Below are 11,745 nucleotides of genomic sequence, written 5' to 3'. Positions count from 1 at the left end.
AGGATTCGCTACAACGCCAAAAGAGAGTGCACCGCTCTCTCTTCCTGCGAGACAGTTGGTGCCTAGCAACTAAACCTAGCAACTAGGGAATCGTCAAGTGCAGCAGCGCTCTGTCGAAGGGCCTTGGAAACCTTGCGCTCACATCGAGCACAGTTTCCAGCCTTCTAGGCAAGGGAACACTCTCCTCCCTTGCCTGGGACTCTGGAACTATCTCATTCTGTTGAAAATAAGAGGCACCTTTTCGCGGAGGGAAGGCTGACATGCCCGTTCTGTGGGACAGGTAGTGTTATTTCTGCCTTCGTTATGTATATGCGTTTAGCCCACTCACTGCGCTGGGTGTTCCAGTGATGTTTGGAGACCTTTTCAGCAGTACAGTTTATACATAATGATTGTTATATTTGTAGTCAGCAAAATGATTACGTGGATATCCGAAATTAGTTATGCATCAATCAGTTCAGGCGCCAAAAGCCTTATGCAGTTGTGTAACGAATTATAAACAACTGACTTTTACTGCCCTTGGTACCAACTCAAGGGGGTAGTTAACGGCTAGTTTTTAAAATGCGTTATTGCACAAAATCATTAGCAAAATTAAAAATAAGAAAATGAAATGAAAAAACTTCTCAAACAGCATTTTCTATATAAACTTCCAGTTTTGTCCAATGTAGTCCACAAATTTTATATAGATATAGCACAGATATAATTTCCTTTTATTTTTGCGCCTAGTATGTAACAGCATAGGACATGTATACAATATATTCTTGGAAATGATTATTTTAATGTTTGTTTAATAGTCCGTCCTTTGAATGAACCAATATACCTTAATTTACGTAAGCATGCCAGTTTGATAAATTTAGAAGTTGCAAAAATAGCACTTTTAAAAACACAAAAGTGAGTATCTGTTATTTTGTATTAGAAAAAAGTCGGCCCTGGCCGGTTGGCTCAGTGGTAGAGCGTCGGCCTGGTGTGCAGGAGTCCCAGGTTCGATTCCCGGCCAGGGCACACAGGAGAAGCGCCCATCTGCTTCTCCACCCCTTCCCCTCTCCTTCCTCTCTGTTTCTCTCTTCCCCTCCCGCAGCCGAGGCTTCATTGTAGCAAAGATGTCCCGGGCACGCACTGATAGTGGCTCTGTGGCCTCTCTCAGGCGCTAGAAAGGCTCTGGTCGCAACAGAGCGACCCCCTGGATGGGCAGAGCATCACCCCCTGGTGGGCATGCTGGGTGGATCCCGGTCGGGCGCATGCTGGAGTCTGTCTGACTGTCTCCCTGTTTCCAGCTTCGGAAAAATGCCAAAAAAAAAAAAAAAAAAAAAAAAGAAAAAAGTCAAAGGAGAATTACAGGCTGATTTTTTTTTTTTTTTTTTTTTTTTTAGTAATAACCTGAATTGACTTTTTTTGGTCTTAGTTTTTAAGTCATAACAACAATAATACTGTCTTTTCATAAAAAAATTTCCCCTAATAAGTAATTTCCTCCCAATGTTTTATGAGAAATTTCAAACATAGAATAAAATTGAAAGGCTAGTCCAGTGAACATGTATATACCCACTGTCAGCTTATTTCTGTGTGTATTTCCTGAATCAAGTGAAAGTTAAGATGCAGATGTCATGACATACCACCCTTAAAGGCAGCTATGTGTATTTCGTAAAAATAAGAACATTTGCCTTTGTCGTCACAACATCCTAAGGTGACCAATTGTCCTCCTTTAGGGAGGACAGTCTTTCTTTTGTAAGTTCCGTCCTCCCTTGAAAAGTGTCCTCCTACATATCCTCCTTTTTGATATTGGAAGACTAATCTGTAAATGTCCATATTCGATCGATGCAGAGTCGATCCATTGTGTGTGATGTGAGGTATTTGTATTTGACATGATGATTCGTCAAGGATCAGTACAGTGTGGCGAGATGCGATTATGAGACACATGCTCTCGGCACAGGAGACCTTGAGAGAGAACGAGATATACCAAGTGTACAAATGGCTTTGTGTACTTCTTACTGAAACACGACATGGCACATACAACATTGTAGACTCACGATTATTTCCTTCTTAGTGAATATTCAATCATAGATAGGTAAGCACAATTCATGTTTTATTCATTATCTACTTAATAATTTCCAAGAACGTATCATTTTATTTACAAGTATTTTCCTGAAATTCAAGTTTTAAAGTGGAAATCTAACTTTAAGCCATATCTATTAATAATGCATTTTGATTAAATAGTTGCATAAAACAGATGTCTTTTAATTAAAAAATGATAAATACACCCAAATATCACTCCAAATTAGTGGTTTTGTTTGATATTTACTTTTGTTAATTTAGCTTCCAGAAAATTCTCCTACCATGATGTAATGTTTTCAGTTCCTAATGTGCTTGCATCATTCGTGTAGCTCTATATTTAATTTTTAATTTTTAATTTCATTTAAGGGATGGAAAAATCAAAAAAGAGAAAATGCCATTTCAACGATAAATTGAAAAAGAAATTTCCATTCCTCGTATTAAAGAAAGATACCATTGTTTTCTGCAATGTTTGCAGCGGAGAATTTTGTATCGCAGTTGGGAGCAAAGCTGCGATAATGAAATACTTGACCACCAACAAACATAAGCAATCATTAGATGCATCAGCTTCCAGTTGTAAAGTAACAAGTTTTTTTTTTTAATTGTTACCTTATTTTTTTATTTATTATTTTTTTTATTTTTTAAATAATTTTATTTTTTTAATGGGGTGACATCAATAAATCAGAATACATATATTCAAAGATAACAAGACCAGGGTATCTTGTCGTTCAATTATGATGCATACCCATCACCCAAAGTCAGATTGTCCTCTGTCACCTTCTATCTTGTTTTCTTGTTTCCCTCCCCCTCCCCCTTTCCCTCTCCCATTCCCCCCTCCCCCCCGTAACCACCACACTCTTATCAATGTCTCTTAGTTTCACTTTTATGTCCCACCTACGTATGGAATAATGCAGTTCCTGGTTTTTTCTGATTTACTTATTTCGCTTCGTATCATGTTATCTAGATCCCACCATTTTGCTGTAAATGTTCCGATGTCATCATTTCTTATGGCTGAGTAGTATTCCATAGTGTATATGTGCCACATCTTCTTTATCCAGTCATCTATTGACGGGCTTTTTGGTTGTTTCCATGTCCTGGCCACTGTGAACAATGCTGCAATAAACATGGGGCTGCATGTGTCTTTACGTATCAATGTTTCTGAGTTTTTGGGGTATATACCCAGTAGAGGGATTGCTGGGTCATAAGGTAGTTCTATTTTCAGTTTTTTGAGGAACCACCATACTTTCTTCAACTGAAGTTTTTTTAAAACTTCAAATTATTCTGAGGATGAAAAAGAGTTGGCTACAATGGAGAAAACATTTGCATTTCATACCATAATTCACAAAGTTTTTGTAGTATGGATTGTACAACTGAGTTATTGAAAAAGTTTCACAATGCAGAATTTTCATGTGACAGAACAAAATGTAAGGCTATTTTGAAATCAGTATTTAAAAACTACTGTGACAAAATACTTACAGAGGACTTAGAAACTGCAGCATTTGTAATGACTTTATCTGATGCATCAAATCATATTGAAATTAAATTGTGTCCAATAATAGTAAGATATTTTAAGGTTACCAAGGGCATTCAAGTAAAAATTTTAAATTAAGAATACATTGAGAATAAAACTTCTGATATTTTGTCAAACCATCTATACAGAATAATAAATGAAAACAATTTGAAATCCAAAGTTGTTGCACTAATGGCTGAAAATACAAATACAAATTTTGGTAGGTGAAGACGTAAGAGGGTGAATTATGTCTATGTAAAATTACAAGAGTTACTCCAAAAAAAAATACTAGGAATAGGTTGTAATACACATATTTTGTCAAATACAGTCAACACAGTGTCATGTGCCATGCTAATTGGTGTAGAAGTAATAATAACTATAATTTATTTGCATTTTAGTCGTTTTACCATTCCTGTTGCTACTTTAAAACAATTTTGTGAAGAAGCAAATGTTGAATACAAAAAGCTTAGGATATTCAAAAGTTAGATGACTTGCTCTAACACCTGCTATAGAGTGTGTTCTACAGTTACTTGAGAACATGTTTTTTGTTTAGACAAATGTCCTAAAGTCCTGGAATCATTTTTCAATAATAAAATATATGAGATATTAATGTATTTTGTACATAATCAAGCATCTGTTTTTCACAAAATAATTCAAAAGATTGAAGGTGAACATATTTCAGCTACAGAAGTTAGTCTTCTTTTGAATGACATTATCCTTCAATATAAATCTCATTTTGAAGAAAAATTTCTTCCTTTAATTATAAAAAGAAAATTGTCAGACTTAGATGAATCAAATCCGGGCATAACAGAAAAGTTTATCAAAAAAGTGTAGAATTTTAACCAGACATGTTTTCAATATATCGAAGATTGGTCTGAAACAAACATCACGGGAAATAAGTTTGAATGGTGTTTTTTTTACTTCATCGCAAGTATATTGGACAGATATCTTGTCTTGAGTTTTTATCTAAAGAAATGCCAGACATCAAAATAGATGACATTTGTTTCTTTGAAGAAATTAAAACACTGGCTGTATATTTAAATTCTGAAAAATTAATACAATGGGAAAATGAACATGTCAAAATTGATAAAAGATGGGTGGAAATATTCAGCTATTTCAAAACTGAACATATTGAATGTGCAAATCTATTTATTCTTGTTCAACTTACATTGTGCTACACTGGAACTAATGCAGCAGTTGAGAGAGTTTTTTCAATTGCTAGTGATTTTTGGACAAGTGAGAAATCGAGATTGAATGTTGATATTCTAGCTGCAGCACTTGCCGTAAAATTCAATATGAAGGATATTTCCTGTTCAGATATTTCTGATATATTGTTACAAGATGATACATTGACAAAAATATTCATTCAATGGAAATGAATTTTTTCTTATGATTATTATTAAAAATTAATAGGCATGTAAGCATAATTACAATATAAAATATTACAAATGTTTTATTATGCATTTATCATATTGTATATTATTGTTGCAATGAATAAAATGTTTCTTTTATTTACAGTATTGTTTTCTTCAATTTATTTTTGTCCTTTTCATTGTAAAAAAGTTGGTCACCTTAAATATTATTACACTAAGACAATTAATCATTCCCTGATATCACATAATAGCCAGTATGTGTTCAAAAATTTCTTATTAAACATCTAATTGAATTGAAAGATCCTTGGCCCCAGGGCTCAGTGGATAGAGAGTCGACCTGGCATGTGGATGTCCTGGGTTGATCCCAGGTCAGTGTATGCAGGGGAAGCAACCATCTGATTCTATCCCCCTTCCTCTCCCCCTTCTCTCGCAGTCAGTGGCTTGATTGGTTTTAGTGTCGACCTGGGGTGCCGAGGATACCAAGAATAGCTCAGTTGATTCGAGCATCAGCCCCAGATGGGGATTTGCTGGGTGTATGCAGGAGTCTATCTCCCCTTCTCTCAAAAAAAATAAAGTATTGGAGGATCCTTTAATGATACCACGTAGAGTCCAAGGCTTCCCAAGGAATAAGTGGTAGTCACTCTAATCCAGATTCATTAATGTATTTCTTCGTTAAACATTTCTGAGTGTCTGATAGACAATGAATGAGAGACTATACCCTAAGAGAAGGCCCTTGATACTCTGAGAAAGACATTGGACATAGAAGGAAAGAAAAGAAATGTAACATTTATAAGACGCAGTGAGTAGGAATTTTAAGCTTCCTAGCAACTCTGAGGAAAAGGCATAAATGCACATATTTTGCAAATGAAGAAGTGGGCTCAAAAACATTAAATTACCTGTCACAGGTAATATATGGCAGAGCCAAAATTTGAGCCCAGTTTTGTCTGATGCACTTTGGCAGTTCTCTTTATACTTCTGCATTGTCTAGCTACATAACTAAACTTAGGTAAGTTAAACTTTTTTCCAAGACTATTTGCCTCAGTAAAATAATATCTTCCCCACCAATCTGTCTCATTTTAGATATGAGACTCAATGAGCAAATTATAAACTCTCTATGCTCACATAAAAGATTCCCAAGATCTAATGAGTCCAAAGAAATTTTCTCAAGAAACAAAAGAAAATTGAATTAGGCAGTCATTCTTTATTCATTTTATATACAGCCATTCATTCAAGAAACATTTATCTAGTTTGTTGTCTACTTTGTACAGCACTGCTTTTTAGGGAGTGGTGGACTGGGGAAAGGTGGGAATGTAACTAAGGTCAGTCCACATTTTGGTGCAGGAGAGGTGCAGCCCTTGAACAAGCACCCCATACGGTATGGCAGCAGAGACCCTGGGAAAGAAGATTTTGCATGACAGCGAGCTGATAAAGGCAGAGAGTAGTTATCAAGAAGCAGAGTGACTCTGAACTTGGCCAGTGCAATTAGTTTATGAGAGTTTATGTACTGACCCCATCACAGAATAGCCATGTGACCTTGGGCAACCTGTACCTCAGTCTCCCTGTCTGTAAAGTGGAGATTAAAATGTGGTGTTTTATGCTCTTTGAAAACAAAACAAACAAATTTAATCTTACAAAAGAATTATGTAATAAAATAATATCATAAAGCATTAAAAAAAAAACTTAGTCTTTAAAACAGTTCCTGCCTCAGGGATCTTATATTTTAGGTATGTACAATATAGCAGCCACATCTTTGTTTTGGAATTGAGATGCACTGTAAGTGTAAATTATGCACTTGATTTTTGGAGGGTTCTTATTGAAAAGTAAAATATCTGAATAAATTTTATATTGATTATATTTTGAAATATTTTGGATATATTAGGTAAGATATATGTATTAAAATTAATTTTATCTCTACTCATTTAATAATGATTTATAGAAAATTTAGACTTGACTTGAGCGATGAAAACACAATTTTCATTTTAATTTCATTAAATTAAATATATAATTTTATTAACCAATGTCACCCCAATAAATGTAATAAAAAAGATTTAAAAGTTTAGAATGACTTATTTGGCTTGTACTGTAGTATTTGATTCAGTGGGTTTGGGCCCAAGATTGTGTATTTCTAGTAAGCTACCAGTTGCTGCTGCTGCTGCTGCTGCTGCTGGTATGACCACATTTTGAGTAATAAGGCCCTAGACTAGATAGGCAAGAAAACACACAAGTAATAACAGTACTGGTGTGATAATAGCTATGACTGGGCATGAAGAAGGTATTTAGGAAGTTAGTTGTTTTTCACTCTGCAAAACAATCTACTGTATATTCTGTTAAAGCACTTTTGCACAGACAATTCTGTTCCTTTCATATTGATTTATAAGAGATTAGCATACCGTATTTAACTACATAAATACATATTTATTTGAATCATGAGCTTATCTTTTGCATTTATTTAAATGATTATATACTAGAGAGATGTATCTATTCTATATATAGATGAATAAGGAACATTATAAGGAAGACATCAAAGAAATATATTTTATCATAAGGGGAAATCCCTAAAATAGGTCCCTGAATTAGATTCTCCCAGTTGTGAATAATACTTTTTTTTATTATTATAAGTCAAGATAGAAAATATTTTCTAAAAGTTGCACAGACTAACCCACAAAAATAACATTATTTCAGATAAATGATCTATGGCAGCGATTTTCACCCTTTCATCTCATGGCACACATTAACTACTAAAATACTGCAGCAAGCAAAAAAAAAAAAAAAAAAAGGTTTAATTTTGATTCATTCACAGTGGATGGCAATTGTTGTGCTGGCTGTTGTCATTTTTAAATTGACAACCTAAGGAAAAAGAGGTCAGTACCCCTGACTAAATAGTCATGTATTACATACTTTAAAAATTCTTGTGGCACACCAGTTGAAAATTGCTGATGTATATGTTAGTTTTGAAGATAGAAGTGGGGACGGGAAATGGGGAAAATATCCTGGAGGAAGTGATTTTTTAAGCTGAGACCCAACATATGTATTTTTTTTACTTTGAATTTGGATCAAGTTTGTGTTTTGTTTCATATGGGTGTTTATTTTGTTTGCTATCTGAAAAGAAACAAATATCCTTTGAGGAGAAACAATGTCAAGTTTATTAATTAGATTTCTCTTTAAGAATCTATGATGAAATATTATGTTACCTTATAATTTAGACTCAACCATATTATAAGTGTACCTATGTGCAAAAATTAAAGAACTGAGAGGTCTAAGATTTGTGAAAATAAAAATACTCTGAGATTTAGACATTAAACCTTTTCACCATTAGATAGGTCCGATAAGGGCCAGAGAAATGTCTTGAAATTGACAAAGGCAGAATACTTTTGCACTTCACAAGGATTGCTGAGAAGAGTTGGAGATAATAACAACTGTAAATAATGTTCCCTATTCATCTGCATATAGAATAGATAATCTATTACTTAGCCAGAGGCCTGGCATAAGGAGGAGAGTATAAGAAAGTAATGTGAGTTTTGTTTTTTGGTTTCTAGTTGAGGTTCTTTAGTAGTTTGAGAGCAAGTTATTTTCTTTTCATTTTTGACATTTGATGTTCTTATTCATTTGTTACTCTTAGAAAATCTTATTTCTAAAAAATTGAATTTATTGGGGTTAAACTGGTTAACAAAATTATAAAGTTTTCAGGTGTACAATTCTGCAGTACATTCATCCGTACACTGTACTGTGTGTTCACCCCCCGCCAGTCCAGTCTCTGTCCGTCACCATTTATCCCCGCTACACCCTCCTCTACCCTACCACACTGTCGTCTGCGTCCCTAGCAATCACCACACTGTTGTCTGCGTCCCTGAGATTTTTCTCTTTTTTCTTTTTGGCTCAATCCCTCCACACCCCAGCTCCCTCCAGCCCCAACAGCTGTCAGCCTGCTCTCTATCTATGAGTCTGTCTCCAGTTTGCTTGTTAGTTGACTCTGTTCATTAGATTTCACATATAAGTGAACTCATACTGTACTTGTCTTTCTCTGACTGGCTTATTTAACTCAGCATAATGCTCTCCAGGTCTATCCATGCTGTTGCAAAGGATAAGAGTTCCTTATTTTTTACAGCTGAGTAGTATTTCATTGTGTAAATGTACCTCGGCTTTTTTATCCAATCGTACTGATGGGCACTTGGGCTGCTTCCAAATCTTGGCTATTGTAAATAATATTGCAATGAACATATGGGTGCATATATTCTTTCAAATTAGTGTTTTAAGTTTCTTCAGAAATATATCCAGAAGTGGAATTGCTGGCTCATAAGGTAAGTTTCATTTTAAATTTTTTGATGTAACTCCACACTGCTTTACACATGGCTTCACCAGTCTGCATTCCTACCAACAGTGCACGAGAATTCCCTTTTCTCCACATCCTCACTAATACTTGTTTAGAAAATCTCATTTTTGAGTGGACTTGGACTTAGAGGTAGAAGCTCTCTGAGAGGATAGCCTATGTCTCTTGGCAATATGTGTCTGGAATTTCTCTTTGGCTTCTTTTATTCTCTTAGCCAAAAGTTTAGCATATTCTGTGGTCTCTTCCTTATTTTTTTAAAATAAACTATTTTTTCAGAGCAATATGCTGACATCTGTTCACAGGACATGTGAAGGAACAAGATGCTGGATCTTGGTGCTTTGGTTCTATGTTTCTTACCTTTGTTTAGAGGCTTTCTCACAACATATTGGCGGACATCATCATCTTCAGAGAGACTGAAAAGTTTGCTGTTTCTGATAGTATTTTGGGCCCCAGGAGACAAGGCACAGTAATATCAGTGAGACCAGGAGTATCTTTCTCCCCCATTTTTAATTTTATTTATTTTTATGTTTATTTTTCTTAGAGTGAGTCTGAGGGAGATAGACAGAGTCTGGCATGCGCCCAACCAGCCTCCACCCAGCAACCCTAGTCTGAGGCTGATGCACTGCCCATCTGGGGCCATGCTCCTAACCAAGCTACTTTTAGTGCCAAAGGAGGAGGCTCCATGGAGCCCTCTCAGCACCTAGGGAGGGGGTGGAGAAGCAGATGGTCACTTCTCCTGTGTGCCCTGACCAGGAATCAAACCTGGAACTTCCACATGCTGGATCAACACTCTACCGCTGAGCCAACAGGCCAAAGCCTCCCCCATGTTTTTTGTTTGTTTGTTTGTTTTACAGTGACCAAGTTGAGAACACTGACATTGGCATCCACAGTGCAACCCTGAACAGATTTGGGCTTTCTGTCTTCAGTCCTCTTTGGTCTATAACAGGAATGCCCCTTACTCAGCGGTGGGCAGAGATGGCCATGGGTCAAGACATTCTGTTTTATGGAGAAGCCTTGTTTGTCATTCCCACCACTGATTCCAAACAGATAATCCTTTCATTCTTTATCCTGAGCATCAGCAGCAATTTCTGTGGCTGTACACTTCTCATAAAGGGCACAAAGTTTGCATTCATTATCTACTTCAATGAGTTGCTGGCAGCCAGTGGATGGGAAAGAGAGGTTCAGCTTCATCCTGAACCAGCTGACCACCTCTGAGTTGCCACAAAAAAGAGGCCCTGAAAACAAATTATTTTAAAAGCAGTGTTTTATGCTTGACCGGGTGGTGGCACAGTGGCTAGAGTGTTGGACTAGGACATAGAGGACCTAGGTTCGAAACCCCAAGGTTGCCGGCTTGAGTGCAGGCTCATCTGGTTTGAGCAAAGCTCACAAGCTTCAATCCAAGGTCTCTGGCTTGAGCAAGGGTCACTTGGTCTATTGTGGCCCCCGGTCAAGGCACATATGAGAAAGCAATCAATGAACAGTTAAGGTGCTGCAGAGAGGAATTGATGCTTCTTGTCTCTCTCCCTTCCTGTTAGTCCCTCTCTCTGTCTCTCTCTGTCTCTGTCACAAAAAAGAAAATAAAATCAATGTTTTATAAAAAATCATGATGTACAAAATTTGGGGACAAAAGTTACTAAATAATTCAATAATTTTTTTTTTTTTTTACAGAGACAGAGAGAAAGTCAGAGATAGGGACAGACAGTAATGAAGAGAGATGAGAAGCATCAATGATCAGTTTTTCGTTGCGACACGTTAGTTGTCCATTGATTGCTTTCTCATATGTGCCTTGACTGTGGGCCTTCAGCAGATCGAGTGACCCCTTGCTCAAGCTAGAGACCTTGTGTCCAAGCTAGTGAGCTTTGCTCAAACCAGATGAGCCCGCGCTCAAGCTGGCGACCTCAGGCTCTCAAACCTGGGTCCTCTGCATCCCAGTCCGATGCTCTATCCACTGCGCCACCTCCTGATCAGGCTAATTCAATAATTTTTTAAAAGCATTCTTCACTGGGGTCTCATCAAAGGTCACGTAAATTCAGAAGAAGGCTGGTCTAGGAGTCTAGAGACTGGGTTATAATTACGGGCCCATTATTTTCTTACTCTTTCACTTTAGGTCAATCATTTCAAAAAAGGGAGTTTTACTTGTTGCTTTATAGAGTGCTTTCCAGTCTGTATCAGTTTATTGGGACTGCAATAGAAGTGCATCCAAGATCTAAACTAATGCTTTGCATTGGGTTTCATCTAGAAAAGTTAATATCTGGCCATCAAATACACAGTCAATAGGAAATATTCTTTTATGAAACAGTTTCTATAGTCATTTAAAAATACTGAATGAGATGAGTTTGGGACTATTAAAACAATATTTGCAAAAGCTTCCGAATTTAGTTATTTTTCTTTTTTTTTAGAATTTAGTTATTTTTCAATGACAATAAAAGAATATATTAGAAACATATCTGAATAAATGGTCTTTTCCATATTTACTGATAGGCCTAAAGATT

General features: G+C 36.3%; 1 pseudogene; it reads right to left on the bottom strand.

The window, feature by feature from the left end:
- Window positions 1-9,357: 9,357 nt before the first annotated feature.
- On the bottom strand, window positions 9,358-10,444 carry LOC136335140 (small ribosomal subunit protein eS6-like; annotated as a pseudogene).
- Between the last annotated feature and the right edge of the window lie 1,301 nt (window positions 10,445-11,745).

The sequence above is a fragment of the Saccopteryx bilineata genome, chromosome 4, assembly GCF_036850765.1.
Source record: "Saccopteryx bilineata isolate mSacBil1 chromosome 4, mSacBil1_pri_phased_curated, whole genome shotgun sequence".
NCBI lineage: Eukaryota > Metazoa > Chordata > Mammalia > Chiroptera > Emballonuridae > Saccopteryx > Saccopteryx bilineata.
This window is presented reverse-complemented; position numbering and strand designations above follow the sequence as displayed.